The 26,157-nt window shown below is 43.4% G+C and overlaps 1 protein-coding gene across 3 annotated transcripts in view; it reads left to right on the forward strand.

Moving 5' to 3' along the window:
• The window catches only part of PDYN (prodynorphin), a 105,763-nt gene that overhangs the window by 62,135 nt on the left and 17,471 nt on the right, over positions 1–26,157 (forward strand). The gene's annotated exons all lie outside the window — the stretch shown is intronic.

The raw sequence follows: 26,157 nt of genomic DNA on the forward strand, positions 1-26,157 counted from the left end.
TTCCCACCTTTGCTTCCTTGCGGGGGGGTTGGGGGTGGTGGGTAGTGATAATCCTTACTAAGCAATGGGACTTCCCCTTATGGCCACAAAATTGATGTCACCAGCACTGGAGCTCTCTGCTTTCTGGGTCTGGTCATGGTCATGCATTTTCCTGACAGTGAAAAAAAGAAGTGTTGAATCAGTCTAGTTGGCCCCATGGGTCTAGCTTTGCTCATGTAATTTAAATCAATTGCTGTCTGTGGCAGGGGGTGGGTGTGGGGAGTGATAGGATATCCTGATTGGATTAAACAGAAAATTTACTCAAGGGATTAAAGGCAAGTCCGTCCTACCCAAATGCTATGGGTGGCATATCCCAGGTCTTAATAAAGAAGAGGGAACGGAAAAGTATGGACCAAGACACATGTATCTATAGCAAGAGACACATGAATCTTTATGTCCTTGTCCTGGTAGCCCTACTTCTGGGGGAATGTTCTAAAACCCAAGAAAAGGCTTATTTATGGAGATGCTCACTGTTATTTACAGGAGTAAAATTCCAGAAGCATCCTCAATTTGCAATTCACCCATTTATTTCCATTATTAAGGCCTTTTACAATGAGGTAGACATTTTTATTAGACTCTGGGGACACATGCAAGTAATAAGACACAATCTGGTTGTAACACTCAAGGTTCAGAGGTGAAAATAAAGTAAATGTACAGTTTTACCAGGGCGCCTTAAGTGTGAATACAGTAATGTTCAGTGTTGTGGAAGCTCAGGGGAGGCACACCCAGCTTGGGTTTTGAGAATGATAATAGGAGGGCTTCCTGGAGGAAGAGAGACCTAAAAGGACCAGTGAGAGATAATCACACAAGGGGAGTGGAAATGGTGCAGGGGTGGTGGGGGGATGGAAGGGAAACATTTTCAAACTACCAATGCCTTGGTCCTATCCTGCAGATTTGTTTTCTGTTGGTCTGGGGTAGGACCTGGGCATAGTTTGCCTTTGGGGAGCCCTGTCATTATTTAAAATAAACAGCTGGATGGGCTTCCTCAGGGGAATAAGATATGAGACCCTCAAGACCATCACTTAACCATGGAGAGGTGATTGCTGTAATGTGGGAACTGAGCAAAGCGGGGCATCTCTTCTGGTTCTCAGATGAATTAGGAATGGTGATGGCGTAAGGGACTATCCATGGGTTCCCCACTCCCCTCCTTTAAAAAAAAATTTTTTTTTTTAATTTGTCAGAGAGACACAGAGAGAGAGTGAGCACGCTCAAGCAGGGAGAGAAGCAGAGGGAGAATCAGGGTCCCCACTGAGCAAGGAGCCCAATGATATGATGTGGGACCTGATCCCAGGATCTTGTGATCGTCACCTGAGCTGAAGTCAGACAACAACTGAGCCACCCAGGGGTTCCTTCCTGCCTTCTTTCCCACCCTGTTCCCTTGCTCTCTCCCTCCTCAATCCCCACCCTTTTCACTCCTGCCCTCCCTCCTTCTGTCCTTACAGAGCATCTAGCAGGGTCAGACTGTTTCCAGCTAGCAGAAAACCCTTCAGGACATGTGGTTGTGCCTCTGGATTTGGTGGTGGTCGTGGTGGGGGCTGCCTGTGGGGTTTGCTGAGATATCAGAGACAGTGGCCCAGATACAGCCAACGGAGGTGACCAGGCACAGCCCCATGGAAGTCACAGGGACTTGGTGGGGGTGGGGCACTTCTGTTTCCATAGGGTGTGGAGTGGGAGGTTCCAGGCTCTGTGGGGGCAGCAGAGCAGGATACCAGCTGAGCTGGGACAGAGGGTCTGGCACCCTTGGGAGGTGCCTGTCATTCCTTTGACCCCGTGGTGCCAGAGTGGTGAGTGACCGGGTAGGAGTGCACTGGTCATCAGGTCAACCCAATTAGCAAGGTTGGACTTCATCCTGAGGGCAGCGAGGAGCCAAGGCCTATATCTGATCGGCAAGTGGCCTGATCAGATCTGTGCCCCAGGAAGATCCCAGTGCAGCTGTGTGGAGAACACCTCACTAAGGCAGACCTGGCCTCTATCTTGGGGCACCGCCCACTCATGACCCAGAGGTCTCAGGTCAGTGGTATTACCTCTCTGAGCATCAGCATCCTCATCTGTAAAACAGAGATGAAAATGTTTACCCACTGTGGGTTGTTGGGAGGATACGTAGAATGTGATAAGGCGAGTAAAGACAGGGAGCATCATGCGTAAGAGGACTGATGACCATGAAGCCAGGTGGCCTGGTTTGAATCCTGGTTCTGTCCTTACCAGCTGTCTGACCTTGGCAAGTTTCCTGACCTCTCTGTGTCTCAGTTTTCCCACCCACAGAATGGAGATATAATCATTCCTCCTTCCTAGAATTGTTATGAAGATTAATATTAGTAAAATGTTAAAAACAGTGATCAGTCATGGAATGAAAAAATCCTGGAATAAAAGACACAGCATCAGGAACAGAGTTGATGGTATTATAGTAGCGATGTGTCCATATACTTGCGGTGAGCATAGCGTCATGTATAAACTTGTCGAATCGCTATGTTGTACTCCCAAACAAATGTAACGTTGTGTGTCAACTATATTCAAAACAACGCAACAACAAAACAAAACAGTGACCAGAGAGGTGTTTGCTAAAGAAGTAGCTGAGAGGGCATTGGAGGGTGAGTGAGTGGTCCAAAGCCCAATGGCAGGAGAGTGACATCAGAGCCTGATTGGAGTTCAAGCCTTTCCCTACACGATGCTTTTTGAGTTAGACTGTTCATTTCATCACTATTTCTATGAATCTTTTCTCTACGAGCACATATTCAAATCGTGAACACCACAAAGTATGGCTCCTAGGAAACACTGGGCTCTTAGCAATGATAATGATCAAAGAAGCAATGTCCCCAGAAGGATCACCGAAGTTAAGAAAAGGGTGCTGGGGGCGCCTGGGTGGCTCAGTGGGTTAAGCCGCTGCCTTCGGCTCAGGTCATGATCTCAGGGTCCTGGGATCGAGTCCCACATCGGGCTCTCTGCTCACCAAGAAGCCTGCTTCTCTCTCTCTCTCTCTCTCTGCCTTCCTCTCTGTCTACTTGTGATCTCTCTCTGTCAAATAAATAAATAAAATCTTTAAAAAAAAAAAAAAAAGATGGGACGCCTGGGTGGCTCAGTTGGTTAAGCAGCTGCCTTCGGCTCAGGTCATGATCCCAGCGTCCTGGGATCGAGTCCCACATCCGGCTCCTTGCTTGGCGGGGAGCCTGCTTCTCCCTCTGCCTCTGCCTGCCATTCTGTCTGCCTGTGCTCGCTCGCTCTCCTCTCTCTCTGACAAATAAATAAAATCTAAAAAAAAAAAAAAAAAAAAAAAGAAAAGGGTGCTGGAAGGGTGCTAAAGAAATCCTGGGGTGGTTCTCTGACCCCCCCCGGATCTGCATTTGTATTCTGAGTTCAAGGCTTTGCCCACTCATTAGTAGAAGTGTGACCTTGAGCACCAAGTCACTTAATGTCTCTGTGTCCCACTTTCTTCATCTGAAAAATGGAGGGGATGTAAGAGTATCTTCCCTAGGGCCATTGTGAGGAATAAGCAAGCTAGCCCAGGCACCTGGCACATAAGGAACCCTGGAAAAAGTATTAGCTATGATCATGATGGGCCCATGATGGGAATTCTTGAGTGCTTACTCTGTACTGGGCTTTATCGTCATTGTCTCATTCCAGACTCACATAAACTCCGGAAGGCAGAGTTTATAACTCTTTTTACCCATAGACGTGAGAGCCTGGGCTCAGAGACTTGACACACCTTGCCAAGGTCACACAGCAAGTACAAGGTGAAGCTGGGATTCGAATCTCCATCTACTTGATTACAAGAGTCTAAATCCTCAAACACCCACCATCCTTCCTCCGTCAGTCAGCAGCACCTGCAGACTTTAATGGGGGCAAAATTATGTCTTATTAATTTCATACCCTCTGCCACCCCACTCCCACTCCCAAGGGCTTGTCCCAGAGTGGGTACCAGGAAGTGTTTGCCGAGTGAATCGATGATCTCCCACACCTCCCACTCCTGGCCTTTCAAAGCCCTCCATCTCTACATCCTTGAACCAGCTTCTACCGAAAGGAAGAGTGACGAAAGAAGTCTTGCTCCCCAAGGATACAATTAATCAGAATGCTTCAGTTGTGCCCATACCCCTGTCTGTGTAAATACATGTTTTTGTATCTGTATAAATAGTAGCACTCACAAAGGCTGTTGGCTCAGTGATGTGGTTGAATGGGAGCCTGACAGCGTGATTCATGGCTCAGGTCAAATTTAACTCTAACCTGTTGTGCAAGACAGATGTACTTCGAGAACTCTTTCTGCTGCATAATTGCCATGGGCCCACCTTCTCCCCAAGGAGAGGATATTTCCACACTAGCCCACAGTTTCTTGCTGCTGCACACCCAAGTCAGATTTGGAATCTTTTGGCTACTTTCCCAGCAGTGTGGGCTCAGGTGAGACCCAACCAGGCAGTCTTTGTCAGCAAAGGAAGAAGGAGCCATCAAAACCCGAAGCCCAAGGAATCTGGACGGTGAGATGGAGACCCTTCTGGGATAGGTGGTCTAGGAAATCTTCTCATCCATCCATCACTCCATCCATCCATCCATCCATCTATCTATCCACCCATCTGTCCAGCTGTCTTTCTGTCCATACATAGCATCTGGTATTTACCTAGAGCATCCATCCAAACGTGTTCCTCCAGCCATTTGTTCATTCATTCATTATATCCATCCATCCATCCATCATACCCACCATCCATCCATCATATCCACAAGTCCATCAGAGTCTATCCCTTCAGGCATCTGCTATGTGCCACACACTGTGCTGAACACTGGAAATACAGTAAACATTCTAGCTTGAGTTCAGAAAATGAGCAGATAATCATGGCTGTATCTTTTTAGTTATAGGCCCCGAGAAGTGCTGTAGAAAAGGGGTAGGTGGTGTATGGAGATCCTATCCCTGGGGAACTTGACTTAGTCTTGGGGTCAGGGATGGCTTCTGAGAGTTGATGGGTGAGAAAGAGCCATCCATCCACCTGGGAGCCAAATGGAGCTTTCAGGGCAGCAAGAAGAGCCCAAGGACTGCTTTGAGGTTGAGAAGACCTCGGAGTGAGCAAAGAGTGACTGGAGTGCATTAAGGATGTTAGAATGACAAATGACTGGGTGGGGGAGACACTGGGAAGTCTGATCTGGAAGCTATAAAAGAATTTGGTATCTGGAAAGCTTTCAATTTCCCTGTGGTTCCACTGTCTCCGAAGTGAGAGTTTCACATCTTAGTTTAACAGGAAGGTGGTAAACCATAATGGAAAAGCACAGAGCTAAACTGAGCTCTTGAGTCCACCAGTCTACAGGTATGTGACCTTGTGAGGCAGCCCTTTAACCTCCCTGAATCTCACAGACGCTTGGGTGGCTCAATCGGTTGAGTGTCTGACTCTTGATTTTTTTGTTCAGGTCATGATATTAAGCCCTGAGTGGGGCTCCAAGCTCAGCTTGGACCCTGCTTGGGATTCACTCTCTCCCTCTCCCTCTACCCCTCCCTCCACCTCTAAAATAAATAAGTCTTTGAAAAAATTTCTCTGAGCTTTCGATTTTTCACCTATAAAATAATGATAGGGGCGCCTGGGTGGCTCAGTGGGTTAAAGCCTCTGCCTTCGGCTCAGGTCATGATCCCAGGGTCCTGGGATCGAGCCCCGCATCGGGCTCTCTGTTCAGACGGGAGCCTGCTTCCTCCTCTCTCTCTGCCTGCCTCTCTGCCTACTTGTGATCTCTGTCTGTCAAATAAATAAATAAAATCTTAAAAAAAAATCTTTAAAATAATGATAATCCTGTTGGTCTTCCTTCCCTTGTTTAATATTTTAAGAGTACTCTATGTTCCAGGTGCTTTTCTGGACACTAGTGATATTCCAATGACCAAAACAGGCCAAATGCACTGAGTCGTTAGTTGTTACAAAGATTAAATGAGATAATGCAAATAAAACAGTTAATACCATGCCTGACCCATTTTATATGCTTATTAGATGGTGGTTGTTTTGATTATTATTTTAAAAATTCACCAAGGAACACATTCCTAACACTGCTCAGTATACTGGACTCCCCAAGGAGGTAGCAGGTGGCATCTTCCCCTGGAGTCCTAACACTGCCATTCACCTGTTCTGCCAACTCAGAAGCAGGAGAGGCATCTTTCATTCCTCTCTCCTCCTCATCCCTGAGAGCCAGTCGGTCACCAAGTTCTGCCCTTCCTGTCTTCTAAATATCTCATATGTAAAAGTCACTCATCTCCAGCTCCCATTCATTGACATAGCTTGGGGCTCTTGATGTCACACCTGTCTGACAGACATTGTTAATTGCTTACCCCAAATGTACATCTTTCCTTCTTCTACACTGGAAGTGTCATTGTGTCTATAATGTCCATTATAACTCAGGCTACTCATGTTCCCAGGCTCTTTTGCCCTTACTGAGCAAAGAGTGGCAGTTGTGACCAAGAAGAGGGAAACAAAAGTCTCATGGAGGCTTGCCTTTTACCCTGCCTGAATTTTTCTTTCTTTAAACATGATTGTGATGTCTGGAGCTGTGGTAGCTATCTTGGAACCATGAAGTAATAAGATAGAACAGAAAGAAAGAACCCCCCCATCCCACCAAAAAAAAAAAAAAAAAAAAAGGATCCTGGATTCTTGGGGGAAATAGCTAACTGCTGACCTCTAAATTTCTTGTGAAAAGAGGAAACCCCTTCTTTGGGTAAGCCACTGACACTTGGAGTTTCTGTTACTGAGAACTAGATGGATTCCTACATGGTCTTCATGTTGTGTTATCAGCCTCCCAGCTTACCAACTTGCCTCCCCCCTGGGTGAACCCCCTAATTCATTCCCTGCATAGCTGCCACAGCTATGTTTTGAAGCAAACAAATCATTTCCCTTCTGTGCTTGCTAACTTTTCAAAGGTTTCTCATTGCCTACAATCGTCCCCAGGCATGGTGTTATTTTCTGGCTAAATAAGGGTTTTCAAAGAGCATCTCAGTACCTTGATTAGTTTTTTCTAAAGAATATTGAGATATTAATCTCTTACTCAACTCACATGACGCTGGTGTTATTGCAATAGCATTTCAAATAGAGTATTAAATTTAACTTTACCTGACTTTAAAGAAAAAGAAGAAACTGAAGTGAAATTGAAGTAATTGCTGATTTTCAAATGCTTTTTTTTTTCCCACACAAGGGATATAATGTCTTAACAACTCTCTCTTAGGAAATTATTGAGGAGAAGTGACAACAGAGTGCAATGTGGCATCCTGGATCAGATTCTGGACCAGAAAAAGGACAAGATTGGGAAAACTGGCAATATTTTAATGAGGTCTGTAGTTTTGTTAATAATATTATATCAGGGTTGATTTCCTGGTTTCGATAACTCTATATGAATGATCATGTAAAATGTTAACATTAGGAGAAATCTGTGAAGGACACACAGAATCTTCTGTGTTATTTTTTCAGCTTCTCCGTAATTCTAGAATTACTTCAAAATTTAATGTTTTTCAAAAATCACTTTTGGTTTAAGAAAAAAAATTATAAACACATAAATGATTAGGGTAGGTTTTTTTATTGAATTACAATTGACATACGAGATTAGAGTGGTTTCTAATTATGTTTTTATTCAAGAGGGTATGGAGTACTCCCTGTTGAGAAATATGATGGCATTAGCCCCTCCCTAGAAATCCTTTCATTTTTCTCCTCGTAAACTTGCAAATTTTTGTTAATTATTTTTCTGTTGTCAAGATTTTAGAACATTGACTTCCTCATTACTGGAGCTGTTTCATCTTGATTATGTATTTAAATAATTCTGTGCTCACCACTGTCTGTTTCCTGAATTCTTTACTTTGGTTTATCTCTTTATTGGCTGGATTTCGTAAATGAATACTTCAAAGGAAAAAAAAAAACCCACTGTCTCTTTGACTCTTAATATAGAGAACAAACTGAGGGTGGAAGGAGGGGGATGAGTGGGGATGGGGCTAGGTGGGGGATGGGCATTAAGGAGGGCACTGCAATGAGCACTGGGTGTGATATATAAGTGATGAGTCCCTGAATTCTCCTGAAACCAATGTTGCATTGTGTGTTAACTGACTAGAATTTAAATAAAAATCTGAAGAAAAAAAAACCCCACAATGTGTCTTGGCTCCTAAGTTCACACACATTTGAAAATGTCTACGTGCTGCCATTTCCTTTATACAAATGAAAGCTTGACTGGGTATAAAATTATGGGGTTTTGGTTGTCTCTATAATTTTGGCCTATAGATGTCATATAATGGAATCATACAATATGTAACCTTTTAAAAAAAAGATTTATTCATTTATTTGAGAAAAGAGAGTGAACATGGAAGGGGGAGGAGCAGAGGGAGAGGGAGAGAATACTCATGTAGACTCCATAGTGAGCATGGATAGGACTTGATCTCAGGACCCTGAGATCATAATCTGAGCCAAAATCAAGAGTCAGAAGCTCAACTCACTGAACCACCCAGGTGCCCCACAGAACCTTTTGATTCTGATTTCTTTCATTCAGCTTAATGCTTCTGAATTACTTCTCTATTGTTATATGTGGCAATACTTCACTTTTATTTTTTCTTATTAGTATTAAATTGTGTTGATGATCTATGGTTTCTTTATCACTTGCTGAAGGGCAGAGTGGCTGGACTATTCTTCTTCCCAACAGTGGATGAGAGTTCTAGTTGCTCTGAATCCTTGTCAGCAGGTAGTATTTTTAGGTGGGTCCCCACCCCTTAATTGTAGCCATTCTATTAGGTGCATAATGGTGATGGTTCAGTTTGCATTTCCATAAGCAAGTGATGGTTGAGCATCTTTTCATGCACTTACTTACTTCTTATATATCTTCTTTGGTAAAGCAGCTGTTGAAATACTTGACCTATTTTTTTGTCTTATCACTGCTGAATTTGGAGAGTTCTTTATATATTCTGAATAAAAGTCCCTTACAGAATATGTGATTTGCAACTATTTTCTCCCCATATGTAGCCTGTTTTTTCATTCTCATAGCAGAAAAAAAGTTTTAAATTTTCATGAAGTCCAATTTATCAATAATTTTTAATGGGCTATGTTTTTGGTGTCATATCTGTGAACTCTGCCTAAATAAAGGTCATGGAGAGCTCTCCTATCTTGTAAAACCATGTAAAACCATGTTACCATGTAAAATATGGTCTATGTTTTACAGTTTATCTATTATCATGTTGTGTTAATTTTTGTATAAGGCATGAGGTATAAGTTGAGGTTCATTTTTTTTTTCATATGAATGTCTAATTGTTCCACCATCACTTGTTGAAAAGGCTATCTTTCTTCCATTGAATTGCTTTCATGCCTTTGTTGAAAAACAATCAATTATGTTTAGGTGGGTCCCTGTCTGTACTCTCATTTCTCTTCCATTGATTTATGTATCTGTCCTTTGTTAATACCTCACCTCAATACCTTTATTACTGTGCCTTTATAATAAATGTTAAAATTGGTTAGTGTGAACCCTCCAACTCTGTTTTTTTTTTTTTCATCAAAACTGTTCTGGCTATTTTTTTTACATACCCATATAAATTTCATAATTATCTTTTTTTTTCTTTTTTAAAGATTTTATTTATTTATTTGACCGAGAGAGACAGTGAGAGAGGGAACACAAGCTGGGAGAGAGGGAGAGGGAGAAGCAGGCTTCCCACTGAGCGGGGAGCCTGATGCAGGACTCTATCCCAGGACCCTGGAGATCATGACCTGAGCCAAAGGCAGATGCTTAACCAGTGAGCCACCCAGGCACCCTAGAATTATCTTTTCTATTTCTAGATCTTTTCTATTTCTACAGAAAAGCTCTTGCTACAGTTGGTTTGGGGATAATGGACATCTGAACTATGTTGTCTCACAATCAGTGAGCATGGTGTGTCTTTTTGTTTAAGTTTTTTTCATCTGTGTTTATGTATTTTCAGCATACAGATCCCATACATGTTGTGTTAGGCTTACACCTAAATATTTTATTTTTTAAGGACTTACCACAAATATACTGTTTTTAAAACTTCAGCTCCTAATTCTTCACTGATAGTATATATAGATATGATTAATAATCATATTTAAAAATAACAGTTTATATACGAACCTTCTATTTTACAAACTTGCTAAACTCACCTATTAGTTCTGGAAGTTTTTTCTTTTTTATAGATTGCTTGGAATTTCCTCTATAGACAATCATAGCCTCTGTGAATACAGTTTTTCTTTCTTTTTAATCTGTATAGCTTTTATTTCTTTTACTTGCCTTTTTGCAGTGTCAGGACTTAACAGCACAATGTTGAGTCGATAATGAGAGTGGGCATCCTTGCTTTGTTCCCAGTCTTAGGGAAAGCATTTAACCTTTCACCATTATGTGTGATGTTAGCTTTCAGTGTTCTGTAGAGGACCTTTATCAGGTTAAGGAGGATCCCTTCTAAGTTTGCTGAGAGCCTTAAAGAAAATGACAAATGGATACTGGGTGCTGTTTAAGTGCTTTTTCTGCATTAGATAGTATGATCATGTGGTTTTCTTCTTTACTATATTAATGTGGTAAGTTATATTGATTTTCAAATGTTGACCCAGACTGTACTCCCCAGATAACCCTCACTTGGGTGGTTGGGATGGGTAAAGCCACACACAAATATATACAGTTTGCTAATATTTTGATGAAACCATATGGTCCTGGAGTTATATTGTTCAGAATATACTAAACTACTTATTTGATTTCTTAGACATTGGAATATTAAGGTCATCTATTTCTTTTTGGGTGAGATTTGGTAGTTTGTTGCTTTTGAGAAATCAGTTCATTTCAACTAAGTTGTCAAATTTGTGTGTAAAGTTGTTCATAGTATTTTTTCTTCATTATCCACTTATTCCTGTGGGGTCTGTAGTAATAGTCTCTATTTCACTCTGGATATTGGTAACGCATGTTTTTTCTTTTCTTTGTTAGTCTGGCTAGAATATCAATTTTATTGATATTTTCACAGAAGCAGTTTTTGGTTTGGCCAATTTCATCTACTATTCATTGATTTCTGACTTTTATTATATCTATCTTTAGTATTTCTTTCCTTCTGATTGTTTCTGGTTTATTTTATTCCTTTTTCCCCTCATAAGATTCATAAGGTAGAATCTTAGATTGTGGACTGTGACACCTATAGGACACCTTTCCACATACATGCATTTAATGAACTACATTTCTCCCTACACACTGCTTTAGCTTTATCCCACACATGTGGAGATGTATTTTCATTTTCCTTCATTTCAAACTGTTCTAATATCCCTGGTACTTCCTCTTTAATGCATGGATTATTTACAAATTTGTTTTGTTTTGTTTTTTAATTTTCTAAGTATTTGCGGGATTTTCCAGATCACATTTTGTTGTGAATTTCTAATTTAAGTCCGTTATCTTCAGGGATATCTTTTAGGAGTTTTCAATTTTTCAAATTTATTTAGTGACCCAGAATATGGTCTATTTTGGTGACTGTTCCTTGGCATTTGAAAAGAATGTGAATTCTGCTGTTCTTGGATGAAGTATTCTGCAAAAGTAGATTTGATCCAGTTCCTTGATGGGGAGTTGGTTCTTCTCTATCCTTGCTGACTCTCTCTGTGCTTGTCCTGTCAATTATTAAGAGAGTAAATATTCACATCTCCAAACATAATTATGGATGTGTTCATTTCTCCTTCCAGCTCAGTAGTTTTTACTTATTTTGAAACTCTGTTGTTAGATACATGCATTTAAGAATGTTGTGTCTTAGGGTACCTAGGTGGCTCAGTTGATTAATCGTTCAACTCTTGATTTTGGCTCATGTCGTGATGTCAGTATCATGAGATCGAGCCCCACGTCGTCGTAGGTCTCCATGCTCAGCGGGGAGACTGCTTGGGAATTCTCTCTCTCCCTCTCCTTCTGCCTCTACCCCCTGCTTGTGCATGCTCTCTCTCTCTCTTTTTCTCTCTCTCTCTCAAAAAAAGACGGTTGTATCTTTTCTGTGGATTGACCCTTGTATCATTATTCAGTGGTAGTTTTCTTTTCTTTGAGGTGCGCTTCAATATTAATAGAGGCACCCCAGTTTTCTTCTTCTTGGTATTCACATAGTATATTATTTTTCATCCTTTTAATTCTAACCTACCTATGTCATGAATTTAAGATGGGATTCTTGTATGCAGCTTATAATTAAGTCTTTTTTAACTTTAAATCTGATCATCTTTGTCTTTACTTGGTGTGTTTATGTTATTTTCATTTACTGTAATTATTGAGATGTTTGACTTTACGTCTCCTATTTTATTTTATTTTTTTCATTTTTGACTTCTGTTTTTCTTTGCTTTTCCTTTTCTTGACTTCTTTTGGAGTTTTTGAATTTTTTTAAATTATTCTATTTAAATTTTTCTCTTTTATTTACCATATCTCTTTGTATGTAGTTTTTAGTGGTTGCTGTATTACAGTGTATATGTTTGATGTAGGGAATACAAGATGCATATATCTTGACTTTTAACAGTTTACTGGACTCAAGAGGATGTGACAATTGATTTGATCTGAGGATAGGATAAAAGAAAGGATTAAGTATGACACTGAAGTTTCTGGATCAGGAAATGGGTGTAAGGTGATGTCATCCATTACGAAGGTGAATTTAAATGAAAGAGTAGCTCTCATGGAAATGAGTTTTGTTTGGAAAATACAGAGTTTGGGATACTTGTGGATCATTCAAGTGGAGACATTAGAAGGCAATTTTTTAAAAAATATTTTCATTTATTTATTTGAGAGAGAGAGTGCATACATGAGTAGGGGAAGGGGCAAAGGGAGAAAGGGGGAGTGAATTCCCAAGCTGGCTCCCCACTGAGCATGGAGCCTGATGCAGGGCTCTATCTCAGGACCCTGAGATCATGACCTGAGCCAAAATCAAGAGTCGGACACTTAACTGACTGAGCCACCCTTGTGCCCCATCAGAAGGCAATTTATTACATGCGTCTGAAGTTAGGAGAAAGGTCCTGGGTTGAAGGATAGATTTGGAAGTCTCCACTTTCAGTTGGCATCTTTTTTTTAAAAAATATTTTATTTATCTAATTGCCAGAGGGAGAGAGAGACAGAGCCAGAGAATGTGAGAGTACAAGCAGGGGGAGTGGCAGACACTGCTGAGCAAGGGAGCCTGATGTGGAACTCGATTCCAGGACCCTGGGATCATGACCTGAGCCAAAGGCAGACACTTAATGACTGAGCCAGTCAGGCAACCCAGCATCTGTTGTTTTTGACACTTAACATCTGTTGGCCTTTGGCACCCCATCCCTGACTCTTAGCTACATGGAAGGGACTAACCCATTCTCAACTCTAGAAGTAAGCTTTGAGTGGACTCAATTAATTATTATATCCTGTTCCTCCTGGCCACAGGGACCGGATCAGGGTTAGACCTGTAACCAAATTTGGCCTATGAGAATAAGGTCCAATACTTCTGTCCCATCATCTCAGGGAGACACACTTTGTTTGTAGTTGAAGTTAAACTGATGCTGCTACCATCTTTCTTCCCTGAAAGAGGAATCATCTGCAAATTTGTGAGCAAGAAAGGAAGCAGTGCTGAGGGGTGCTGGGAATGAGTGGGTCCAAGGGATACTGTTTGAGCCCCTGGTCAATCTGTGCTCAGTCTCTGGACTTTCTAATCATGTGAGCCATATTTCCTAAATTATGTTTGATTGGGCTTTCTATTCCTTTTGAGTAAAGAATTCTGACTGATATATAAGCATCCAGATGGTATGGAACAATGGTGGTGAATGAGAGTGTGTTAAGAGAGAGTGAAGAGGGAGCCCCATTTAAGGGATAGGTAGAGGAAAAGGAGACTCTGAAAAAGCACAAGAGGAGTGCTCAGAGAGAGAAAAGGAGGGTTCTTTGTCTTAGAAGCCCCAGAAAGAGAGGAAGTCAAGAAATAGAGAGGAATTAACAGAGTAAAATACTTATAGGGGATCAGTCAAGATAAGGACTGAGAAGAGCCCTTTGGATCTTCCAACAAGGATACTGTTGACAAAATAGTTGTAGTTAACCAAACTAAGAGGATTCTCTGAAATCATTATCCTATACCTTCTTCTGCAAGTGAAGAAATTGAGGCAATGAGATACCTAGATTTTTTTTTTTAGTAGCAGATATAAAATTACAAGTAAAGGATAAAACAGTAACAGTCCTTGAAGGTCACTTGATCTAATTACTTACCCAATACTTGAGTCTCTTACATGCATCTCTATGAATGTTGTGCTTAAATGCAACTACTGAGAAAGAACTCATTACTTTCCAGGTCTGATGAGAACGCCCCAGTTTCTGACTTTTTAACCATATTCCCTTTACCCCACAGACCAGACACATGCCCAGGAAATTATATGTATCCCGAGTTGAGCTGTGGGAAACCTGGTTGGATTTGGGGCACTCAGAAGATTAAGTCAAATTTTGAATTTTAAGGGGGATTTTGGCTGAGATGGAACCCTCTTTTCATAACTCCACCCACTCCTTAAACAAAGCCAAATCCCTTGGGAATTCCAGGACCAAGACATGTCAGGGCCAGCACCAGCACTAGATTTCCGTGAGCATGATCACTGGCAACATAAACGCAGTACACCAAAAGTTCAACTCCTCACCCTCCTCTTTGAAAACGTGCTTTTTCTTTTGAGATTCTGACTTCCCTCACATTCAGGTGTTCAGGACAGAACTCTGGAGGTCTCATAGACTTGTCCCTCTCCTCCACTCTTCATTTCTTGTGAATCACCATTATTCCTGCCAGGTTTCCTGGAACATGTTAATTTTTCCTCAATCCACTGTTACACCCAAGCAGAGGCCACCGTTACCTCCTGGTGAGACAATGATCATTCTCTAACTGGTTTCCTCTACTCAGTGTCTTCCCTTACAATCTGCTCTCCACACTGAAGCCTTATCAGGCCCATGCTCAACACCCTTCAGTGACTTTCCACTGCCTTCAGGAACAAGTACAGGCTGCCTGACATGGTCTAGAGTTTGTCCTTAATCTGGAGGCTTCTGCCTGCTCTTTAGCCTCATCTGTGCCTCTCTTTCTTACACTCATGTCTTCCACCTCCTTGAAGAAGGCATGTTATTTTTTCTCTTTTATTCCCTTGTGTTACCTGCCATTCCCATTCTTGGAATTTCTTTGTGTCACCTTCTTCTCCTCTTCAGTTCTTTGTTTGGATGTCACCTCCCCAAGAAGGCATCCCCTAACTACTCCCACCACCGGCAGAACTGGGCCCCACCCTGTTCTCTCACTGGCCCCTGGACCTCCTCTCTTACACAGAACTTGTTCTCTTCTCGTCCCATTTTGGGGTATTTCTTACCTGTTTGACTTTAAGACCCATGAGAATAGGGAACACGTCTGCTTTCTTTATCACTGTATTCTTATTTCCTGGCACAGTGTCTACTGCACTGTGTGTGTTGTGTATACAATTCTTGGTTTAATTATTTGTTAAATACATACGGTGTTGTTGGCACCATTTGGCTGAAAAGAAGCTGCGCTCAAATGAGTTACTGTTGAAACATTCTCACTGCACCTTATAAAATCCAGCTGGAAACGCTCAGAATTCTCCAATGCTGTCCCAGAAGGTGTTAGGTGTAACATCAGAGATGGAGATCTTTAAGGCCTTTCCAAGAGACCAACCCTCAAAATTTTATCATCTTCAGTACTGGAAACTTCTTCCCTGAAGACCACTAAGCCCCATTATGACAACAAAGCCAATCAGATCTCCTGATTAGCGTAACTAATTACTGTTAGTAAGTGTGATTCAAGCCCACATCTAAAGCCTTGAAGGTCCAACCACCCATTTGCTCATTTATTCAGCAAATATTTACTGAGTCTTTATGTCAGTCAGTCTCTCTGCTAGAAGCTGAGGACACAAGAGACACAGAGTCCCTGTCCATTAAGTTAACATGATGGTGGTCAGTTTGAGCATGGGGAAAGAAATGGCTTTTTAAAAAACTATTTATTTAATTTATTTATTTGAGAGCGAGAGAGGGAGCAGGGGAGAGGAGCAGGGGAGAGGGATAAGAAGACTCTGTGCTGAATGCGGAGCCCAACATGGGGGCTCCATCCCATGACCCTGAGATCATGACCTGAGCTGAAATCCAGAGTCAGATGCTCAACAGACTGAGCCACTCAGGCACCCAAGAAAAGACTATTAATTAAATAATTACCTTGTGAGTGTGATTAGTGCCATGAAAGAAAGCATTGCGTACTCTAAGAGCATATAAAGAGAAGACCTGATGTAGGTCTCAAGAATCAGGGAGGGTGTCCCTGCAGGAGTGACCTAAGATACATGCGTTTTTTCCTAAGCACTGAGGTGGACAAAGAGTGTTCCAGGCAGAGGAAGCAACAGAACAAAGGGGTTTAGAAAATAGGAGGGTGAAGAATGCCTTTTAGTTGTTGAAGAAAGGCAACTGGCAAGGAATTTGAGAGGAGAAATGGGCAATATTGGGCTGGAGAAGAAATTATGTCCAGACCACACAGGTCCTTGTACACCATGGCTGGGATTTACAGTTTTTACTTAAGAATAATGAAGAGCTCTCACAATGAACTAGTCAATCTGAGAAAACAGGAGTAACCTGTGTCAAGCATTTGGCATGCGTTTATTTGTTACAATGCCCAGGCTTGGTAGGTGTGGTGGTTTTAAACTTGATTACAAATTGACACTCTTCTCATTTTGAGGTAAGATCTATGTCCCTTCCCCTTAATTTGGGTGCATTTCTGATGGCTTTGACAAATAGAATGCAAAGGAAGGGATACTATGTCATTTCCAAGAAGTTGCTAGGTCATAGAAGGTCGTGCAATTTCAGCCTGTTACCTGGAACTCTAGCTCTTTGGGTCCTGAGCCACCACACTGAGGACACCATGTTAGAGAGGCTACTAGTCATCGTTCCAGATGAACTCAGCTTTTAGTCACCCCAGCCTAGGCCTATATGAGTGAAAAAAACCTCTACACTATTCCAACCCCCATCATTTGGGTTCTCCCATTTGAGGCCCCCACTTTATGCAGCAAAGACAAGCCATAAGTCTTGTGTTCTGTCTGAACTCCTGACCTAAGAATCTGTAAGAGTAATAAAACGGTGCTTTTGTTATGCCACAAAGTGTTAATGTGGCTTCTTCTGCAGAAGGAGACAGCTGAAAGAGTAAGTACTATTATTATAATCCCGTTTTACAGACGAGGAAACTGAGTTTCAAAAAGGTGAAGCAACTTGATCCAGGTCCCACAGGTAGTCAGAGGCAGAGCCAAGATCTGAACTGAGGTCTGGCTAAGTGTAGAGTTTGTTCTCTTCCAATTATTCTAGATGACTCTGACTGAGTCAGGCTCCTTGACAAAATCTCCCAAGACCCCTATTACTGTTCTTCAACCTGGAGACCCTCTTTGGCCAATCTACATTTCAATGAGTAAGATATGGTTAGAGAAGTGGCCTTTATGAAACATTTGATTCACATCCTTTTCAAATAATTGAAAGACATTCACTCTGCAATCAGTTCTTTCCTGATTTTATTTTCTCTTCTGCGCTCCCAGTCAGGAGCCAGACATTTCTGCCAAGCTGACGGATCTGTTCTTCCTCTCCCCACACTGTCCCCAGTGCAAATACCCACTGGCCCCCATGAAATCCCAATAGCTTGGAGATAGCTGATTCAGCCCCCTCCTTTGCCTCCCAGGAAGAGTTAGGGATGAGCAAATCACTTATTGGAGTAATTCTGGGAGCTGAGGCAGAGCCATGGCTGGAAGCCACCCGCTAACTAGAAACCCAGGACATCAATCAACCAAACTGATTTTTCCGCTGCTGCAGCCATTTAAACAGTTATCTTTGCTCAGGGCTTTGTCCAAAGTTACTCAACCAGTGGGTTCCTGGGCGATAAGTCACCACAACCTCACTCCACTGTCTCTGTGTCCTGGGGCTGCCTCTTTACTCACTTCTCAAGAGGGGTTGAAGTTCATTTGTTGCACTCTAAAAAGAAAAGAGCCCGCACTTCTTGCGCACACATTCTGGTTATAGCAGGAAGATGAAAAGGGAGCCCAAGGTCTGTTGGGATATCAATATACTTCTCATTTGACACCCTGCAGAGGCTGGGGGAAGAGGTTTTAAATTCATTTTATCCCGCCCCCTGCTGGTCCACTTGCTCAACTGCAATGGATGCATGATTCGACTGGGGGAATGGGGATGGCTGGGAGTGGGGGGACTTATAAACCAGGTGCAGCGGGGAGGGGAGCCTTTAGCCATACCAACCTCCTCTCTTCATTTTACATATGGGGAAACTGATGCCAGAAATAAAAACATGATAATCTAAGGTTGTGATTTATTAAAGTCATGTTGAGGTTAGAACTAGTCTTTCCATGGCTAGTACTTTTTCTAGGTTCTAAGAGTGCCCAGCACATAGTAAATGTCTCTGATTGGCATCAAGGCCTGAAATCAGAAGGTCCTGGTTTCTAATTCAAGCTCTGCCACTTAACAGCTGTCATGAGAAGACAGTTCTTTGAGCCTCAGATTTCTCATTTGTAAACTAAGGTAAAAAGACAAGGTATAAAATGGGGTTTTATAAGAGTTCCTTTAGTCCACACACCTGCTGAGTGTCTACTGTGTGCCAGGCACTGTGCTGAGTATTTTGAATACAACATCACATAGGATGGTTCATTACCTGTTCTCCTCGAGGGTGGCAGTCTAGTGAGAAAATTAGATGATATATGCCAACACACAGGCAGAAATTCAATAATCTTTGAAAAATAAAACATTTTCCCTTTGATTCTCCAACTTTTCAAGTATCTGGAGGCTCAGGGCCTTGCCCCAGCAGTATGAGTCTAGGAATGTTGATGACTTGAAGGGATTAAGTTATTTGAAGGTCAAGACCACGTAAATCTTTGTATTCTCCAGTGTGCCTGGCCCCAGGAAGTGCTCAATAAATATTTGTTTGGCTGCATAGATGCCCCAAGTTCTGGCTGCCTCTGCCTTTCCTGCTGCCAACTGATTGCTGTCCGTGGTGCTGAAAAGCAAATTCCTGCTACTCGGCAGGAGGCAAAGCAGGTGCTGAAGCAGAAAATGGGGCCCAGGGGAAGTGAATAGAGAGGGGGAAGAATGAGCCAACTTTTCACTGGCTATTAGTGACATCTTCATTTTGCCATATCTTGGAATCCAAAGCTGGTATTTCTTTTTCCAGCTGTCCCCATTTGGCAATTCTTTCTAGCTGGGAACATTAGGTAGAGAGGTGTTCTTTTTGATAACCACACAGGATAATAATCTCTAACACGGGTAGGAGGGGGGTTCCTGGGAACCCATAGCCCTATAAAGCACTGTTTGAAAATGTTCTTGAAAATTGGTGGTCCTTTTTCCAATATCATCCTGGGCAAGTAAAAGGCAGCAGTCACAGGTCCCCCCCTCCCAAAGCCCAGCTGATTTCACCCATGTCTGTCATCCAGGAATGTGAGAAGCTCTGAGTCAGAATTAGCCATAGGGAAATGAGAGAGAGGCAAGGTCTGAGATTAATAGTCTGGAGCTGGGTGAGTGTTCTTATCAGTGTCCTGATGAGCCAAGGATTCATTTTGACCAGTATTTTATGGGATAATATGTTCATCATCCATTCAGTCTATAAATATTTATTGTGGTTCCTACCATGGCCTGGCATTGTTATAGGAGCTCCAGATAGAGTCATGTACAAGAAAGTCAAGGCCCTGTCTTCCTGGAACTTACATTTCAATGGGGGGAGATCAACAATAAACAACTATACAAATGAATGTGTTGTATAATTCCAGGCAAGAGAGAAGATAAAGAAAAGAAACACTCTTTTAGGAAAGATGATCATGGGAGGCCTCTTTGAGGAGGTGAAATCTGAGCATAGATGTAAATTGATTGAAAGAATAAGACATGTAAATATTGGGGAAAGGCAGTGTTCCAGGCAGAGGGAATGACAAGAACAAAAGTCTTGAATGGGAAAAAGATGTTCAAGAAACAGCAAAGAGGTCAATGTGAGTGGAGCAGATTTATCAAAGGAGATATCAGAAAGAGTTGGATAAATACACAGAAACCAGATCCCATGTTTTGAGGAGGAAAAGCAAGATGTTCAGAATAGAAAAAACACTTACAGAATAACAGTTGTAGTTGTAACTTTCATGGATAAAGCATGATACTCGGGATGCCACTAGAGATACAAAGATAATTAGAGCTCCTGCCTATACAGATCTCATCATGTCTAGTGATCTAATAAATGGAGGCCAGAGGGAGTTAGCAATTTACTATTTATTCAGCTAACATTATTTGAGTACCTGCTATGTACCCAAAGACCATTGTCTAATGCAAGTCTCTGGTCTAGGAACTGGGGAAAGGAGGGGGAATGAATCACTGGATGGAAGCAGAATATCCAAAGGCAAGTAAGAAGCTCCAGAGAGCAGAAGGCCGAGGGAAAGCCACTTCTCTTTGGTACTTATCTGTTCTCCAATAGGGCCTCTTGAGAGATAGGAGTAGCAGGTCTAGAGTAGGGGATCTAGAGTAGGTTACACCTTAGAAACAGATGCTTTAGAAGTCCTGCCACTGAGGCTTAGTCTGAGTAAAGCAGCATGGGCTATTTCCTACCAGAGAGCAGAGGGAAAGCAGCTCACATTTCAGGCTTCTTTGCTAAGAATTCCACTTAGTTTTCACATTGGTTCCTTGAGGTGGTGGGAGTTTCCTTATCACCCCATTAGGAGACTCCCAAGTCCTTGAAATAAATCCTACCCAACAAGAAGTTTCCATCCTTCGCTGGTCTTAGGTTGCAAAGGAATTTTACACATCCTGTCTTGTAGCTGCAGGATCCTCAGCAACTTTGAGATGTTGGCAGAGTAACACCTATTCTTTTGACAAATGAGAAAATGAAGCTTGGGAAAGTTAAGTGACTTCCCCAGCGTCACAGGATACTTAAAGAGATGAAATAGGACTCAGTCTTGAATCTGCCTGACCCCAAAGCCATTTGTAGTCCTAATCTGTTCTTGGGTCTCAAGGATGGCTCTCCTGTTTGGCTTTCTTGAAAAATGACCAGTCCCGTGGATTTTTAGAACCAACTTTGATAATGGTAAGCCCCAGACATCTCTGCCTCTTCTATGGGGCACAGTTTTATTCTTAATCCCTCTTAATCCTCCCAACAATGTTGGAAGGTAGCAGTGGTGAGAAGAATAGGTAGCATTCACTGAGCGCTAAGTATGTAATAGGTACTTTCCTAAGGATTTTACATATGCTAATTCCATATTTGTAACCAACCTATAAGTAAGTGCCATTTTGTTCCCATTTCATAGATAAGAAAATTGAAACCCAGAGAGAGATTAAATAACTTGCTAAAAACCACACAATTAGTCAGGGGCAGAGCTAGGTCATGGGTCTGGAGCCCTTGCTCTCAATCTCTGTACTCTGTTGAAAAAACAACCATTGCTCAGAGAGGTAAGCAACTTGCCCTGTTGACTTTAGTCCAGAAATGATGGCTCAACTCAAGCCCAGGATCCAACTGAAGAATATTTCCACTGCTCCATGCTGCTTTTCTCAATGGTAAAGCAGAGGAAAGGAGAGGGCCTGTTCTATGACACCTTCATGGAGAACAGAGTGTGTTTAATGCTGCCAAGGAGCCCCATGGGGATTTTATTTAAATGACAATCTGCATTGTGCCGTTGTCTGATATTCCCTCCCACTTACTTTTCTCAAATGTGGAAACCATGTCACTCTGTGCACCCTTCCCAGCACATAAATGCTTCGCTGGGGAGGCTGAATCTTTTTGTAGGGATTTGGGGTATTCAGAATGTTTCCTCCTTAAGTGCTGTTATTCCGGGGACCTGTAAGGATGACTCATAGAGGGAGAAGCTGTAATGGAAAATTAATTGTCTTATCAGAGGTGGGACCCAGGCTGAATATTCAGAATTAGATTGATAAAGTGCTTTCAACGAGGGCTAGGAGGAGTCCTGAGTGGTCACTGACCAGTTAATTACTCGAAGGAAGTCAAGGACAGGGCTCCCATCTTCCATTTCTTGCAAGTTTTAATATCCCCAGTGTGTCCCACAACTGTGAGGCTGTGGGGTGTGCCTGGTGAGGAGGTGTGCCTGTGGTTGCTGTGGGTGCATTTGGGTGTGGCTGTGTTTCTGAGTTTGTGTGTGAGTCCAAAGTGCTGGGGAGGGTCTGTGTATGTGATTGTGTTTGTGTGTGTTTCTTCTTATCCATGTGTGTGCATCTGTAGTGTTTGGTGTGAATCTATGGGTGTGGGCTTGAGGGTCCTTGTGGGTCTCTGGCTCTAAGTGTCTGAGGACCTCCAGGAGGGGCTATTTGGTTAGAAATTGACATGTAGGCGGGTCAGGATGGGGAAGCACTTAGAAAGCAGGTGTTTTGATGGTACTGTGATGTAAGAGAAGAGAAGGAAATAGAGGACATTTTTTAAATATTTTTTTCTCCTGAACTGGGGAAGATGAGCTACTATTAATAATAATAGTGGTTTATAAATCAGCAGTAATATTGTAGAACTAGTCATATGAGCTCCATTTAGAAAGTACCCGCTATATGCTTTTTGTATACATCAGCTGCATTTTCATCGCTACTCTATACTATCACTATGTCATTTCACAGAGGAGGCGACTGGAGCTCAGAGAGGTAAAGTAACTTTCCCAAGGTCACACAGCCAGGAGGACTGGGGCCAGGAAGAGAACTCAGGTCTGTCTGACTCCAGGGCCTGAACCTTCCCCACCATGTCAGACTACCACCCTTGGCCTGCACCAGCCACCATCCCCAGCTCCAGCTGAGCCCCAGCCATGGCAGGATAAACCCCAGGATAGGATGGAGAAGGGCTGAGGTAGGCCGGCAGAACCAGTGCCATACAAGTGGAATAACCAAGCTCCAGGTCCCTTTGGCCATGCGGTGGCTGTATGGCTTTGATGGTACTACCGCTTCTCCGGGCTTTACTTCCCTCATCACTAAGATGACAATTTGGATTTATTTGGTTTGATAGGTTGTTCCCTCTCTGACTATGTGGGCCACAGGGCTGGGGCTCTATGGGGACCCCCAAATTAACAGTCTAGTCCTCCAACAGATGCCCCCCACCCCCAACAGCTCCTCTTTAATCTCCCGATTTGCTACCTTAAATCTCTGTTCATTGATGAAAGCTTGGGATAGTGTCTTTCATCTGCACTCAGCCTTGACCTATCAGCGTGGCATACTCCTACTTAATCTTCAAAACCCAGCCTCAGGCTTCACCTCTCGGATGACTCCCCTTATTATCTAGGCTGACTTAGGTACCTCTCCTCTGTGATGCCGCAGTCGCACCCATCTCAGACTTTTCCACAATGTACTGAAATTAACTGTTCGCTTTCTATCTCCCCTGCCCACTGTGATCCCCAGATGGCTGGGACTGAGTCTTCTCAGCTGTACCCCTGGGTATTTAGCAGAGAACCTGGTCTATGGCACAGACTCTGTGAGCATTTTATGGAATGAATGCAGAAAAGGTAGCAACTTGCCAGTGTAATAGGATTTAGGTGAAACTGTGAGATTCACAGACTGAGAATAAAGCAATTTTATCTCCCCCTTTGGCAAAAAGAGCCTTACTTCTCATTAGGAGCTATTATTAGGGGTCATGGACCTCATGGAGCTTGTGGGATGACGAGGGGAAGCTCTCATGTTAAGGCTCTCATTTCGGATCAAATATCTAGAATCCATTGGTAGATCTGTCTTCCTGCTGGTGCCCAGGCTGCTCTTGAGGAATATAAGAACTGGAGTCTTTTGAGAGCAGCAACAAGTGCAGAGCCCTGGCTTTCCAGGCAGACAGGCTGGGGTTTCTATCCTAGCTCTACTACTTCTTACTGGCAGTGCAACCTTAGGCAAGAGATTCCCTCCTCTGAGCTCAGTTTCCTCATCTGTAAAGTGGACGTGGTGGTTTCTACACCATAGGGCGCTTATGAGGGGTACATGAGGTGGTTTAGGGGACACAGCTAGCACCTGATGGAAACTGGATGCGTGGTGGCTGTGATGAGATTTGGGTGATTGGAGATGGAAGGTTCTTCTCTTTGGGCAAAACCATTTCCTACCATTGACCTTCTGTTCGAGAGGTAGCAGAGGTCAAGGGCGGGCTCCAGATGTGGGAAGTTCTCTCCAATTTTAGTTTATAACTCTGCCGTTGGCATCGGCCTGTGTCTCTTGGCTTGGAGAAGAACAACTGCTTTCTCCTGATTGTTACCTGAGAGCCCTCCTTGACTAGGAAAATAGACACCTTCTTGCATCTGTCCTGCCCCTCCATTCTGAGCCATTTAAAAGTGTGCAGGTCAGCGGCCTTAAGTTCATTCATTGTATTGTGCCTCCATCCCTGCTGTCTATTTCCAGAATGTTTTCATCACCCTAAACAAAAACTCTGTGCCCTTTAAGCAATAATGTGCCCCTTGGTAATCTCTGTTTCCCTTTCTGTCTCTGTGAGTTCACCAGCTCCAGGTGCCTCCCAGAAGCAGCGAACCGGGGACAGGTCAGCTGAGAGCAGGTCCCACACATGAGGAATGTGGAGCTTCTTCCAAGCTGATGAAAACCACTGGAGTGTTTTAAAAGGGATGTAGCACAATCAGAGGTACATTTTTATTTTTATCATTTTTCAAAATTTAAAAAAAAGATTTTATTTGTCTATTTGAGAGAGAGAGAGAGAGAGAACACGCACACACACACACATAAATGGGGGCAGAGGGAGAGGGAGAAGCAGGCTTCCCGCTGAGCAGGGACCCGGATGCAGGACTCAGTCCCAGGCCCCAGGATCATGACCTGAGCCAACTGAGCCACCCAGACGCCCCTGGAGGTATATTTTTAAAAGACTCTCTGGCTGCAGATGAGCCAGTAGTAGGTAGGAGAGGGGATGGAAGCAGCAGCCAGCGGGGGAAGTGGTGAGGGCTAGCCCAGGGTGACAGAACCACGGCTGTGGAGACCTCTGATGAATCAGATGTGGGGCAGAGAAAGAGGGGAGTCAAGCATGAGTGTTTAGGAGAATGACATCCTCCTCTATTCTCCTTGCCTCTCGGCCTTAGCCTGAGCTGTTCTCTCTGCCTGGATGTCCTCTCCTCCCCTTTGCCTGGACAACTCCTACTCGTAATCATTTCTCACTTAGCTCTCCTGTCCTCTAGGAAAACTTCCCCTCCCCCACCACCCCAGCTGGGTTGGGAGCCCCTCTTCTGTTTTCCCACGGAATTCCAGGTCACTGCCCAGGCCGGTCCTTGTCACACTGCTGGACACTTCCCACATCTCCATCGCCCCCCCACCCTGGACCATGAGTGCAGAGACAAAGTTGGGTGTGGTACACTTCCCTCTAGGGCCAAGCACAGAACGGCTCCTGGTGACAGTTCAATATGAAAGTAGGAGACAGGGGGGGGGGGGGGACAGAGATGGAGAGGTTGAGCAGGGGAACTCTTCCAGCACAGCTTCTGACTTCCTTGTCCCTGTTCCCACGGCAGCAGGCTCTGCAGGAGAGCTGCCAGGGGACTGGAAGCGAGCTGGAGACAGGCACTGAATTCCACCCAAGGGCCCCGGAGTGATCCAGGTCAGCTGCTCCTGTGTTCCAAGAGCAACAGGTGAAGAGAGAAAATATACAGAACTTCGAGATGAGACAGAAGCAGAGCGGAGAGATGGTGGGAAGCAGTAGCACCCGGGCCTGGGGCACACACCTGGGACCCAGCGACCTGGTTTCAGACTGTGTTCTGCCATGCTGCCCCCTGCATAGCTCTGTGCCCATGGCTTACCCTCTCCCAGCCTCTGTTCCCGATCTGTAAAGGGGGAGTATGGTGTGCAGCTGATTGCAGGGGTACTGGGGAAATCAGGCGCGGTACTAACTGTGAACGTGGCGCCACAGGGACTGACATGGGGGAGGGACTTAAGAAATGCTGGCTCTACTTGTCTGATCTCTGCCAAGTTCTTCTTTGCTCCTTCCTAACAGAATGATTCAAGGGCTGGTTGTTGCAAATATTTTCTTCTCTTCAGTGTTTGCTTTTGGCCCACTTCGAGATCCAAATTAGAGCCTCGTCATGCAGGGAAGAAAGCATGACAGAGCTCTGGAAGGAGTCCCGATGTCTGCATGGAGCTAGTGTTGTCCGCCTATCTTCAGATGACTCAGGAGCCCAGAGAGGTGAGGGATCCATCAGTTGCCACATAGTGCATAAGTGAGAGCATGAGGGTTTGAGCCCAAGCGAGCCTGCAATTCCATGGGTCCCCATC

The sequence above is a fragment of the Lutra lutra genome, chromosome 9 (genome assembly GCF_902655055.1).
Source record: "Lutra lutra chromosome 9, mLutLut1.2, whole genome shotgun sequence".
Taxonomy (NCBI): Eukaryota; Metazoa; Chordata; class Mammalia; order Carnivora; family Mustelidae; genus Lutra; species Lutra lutra.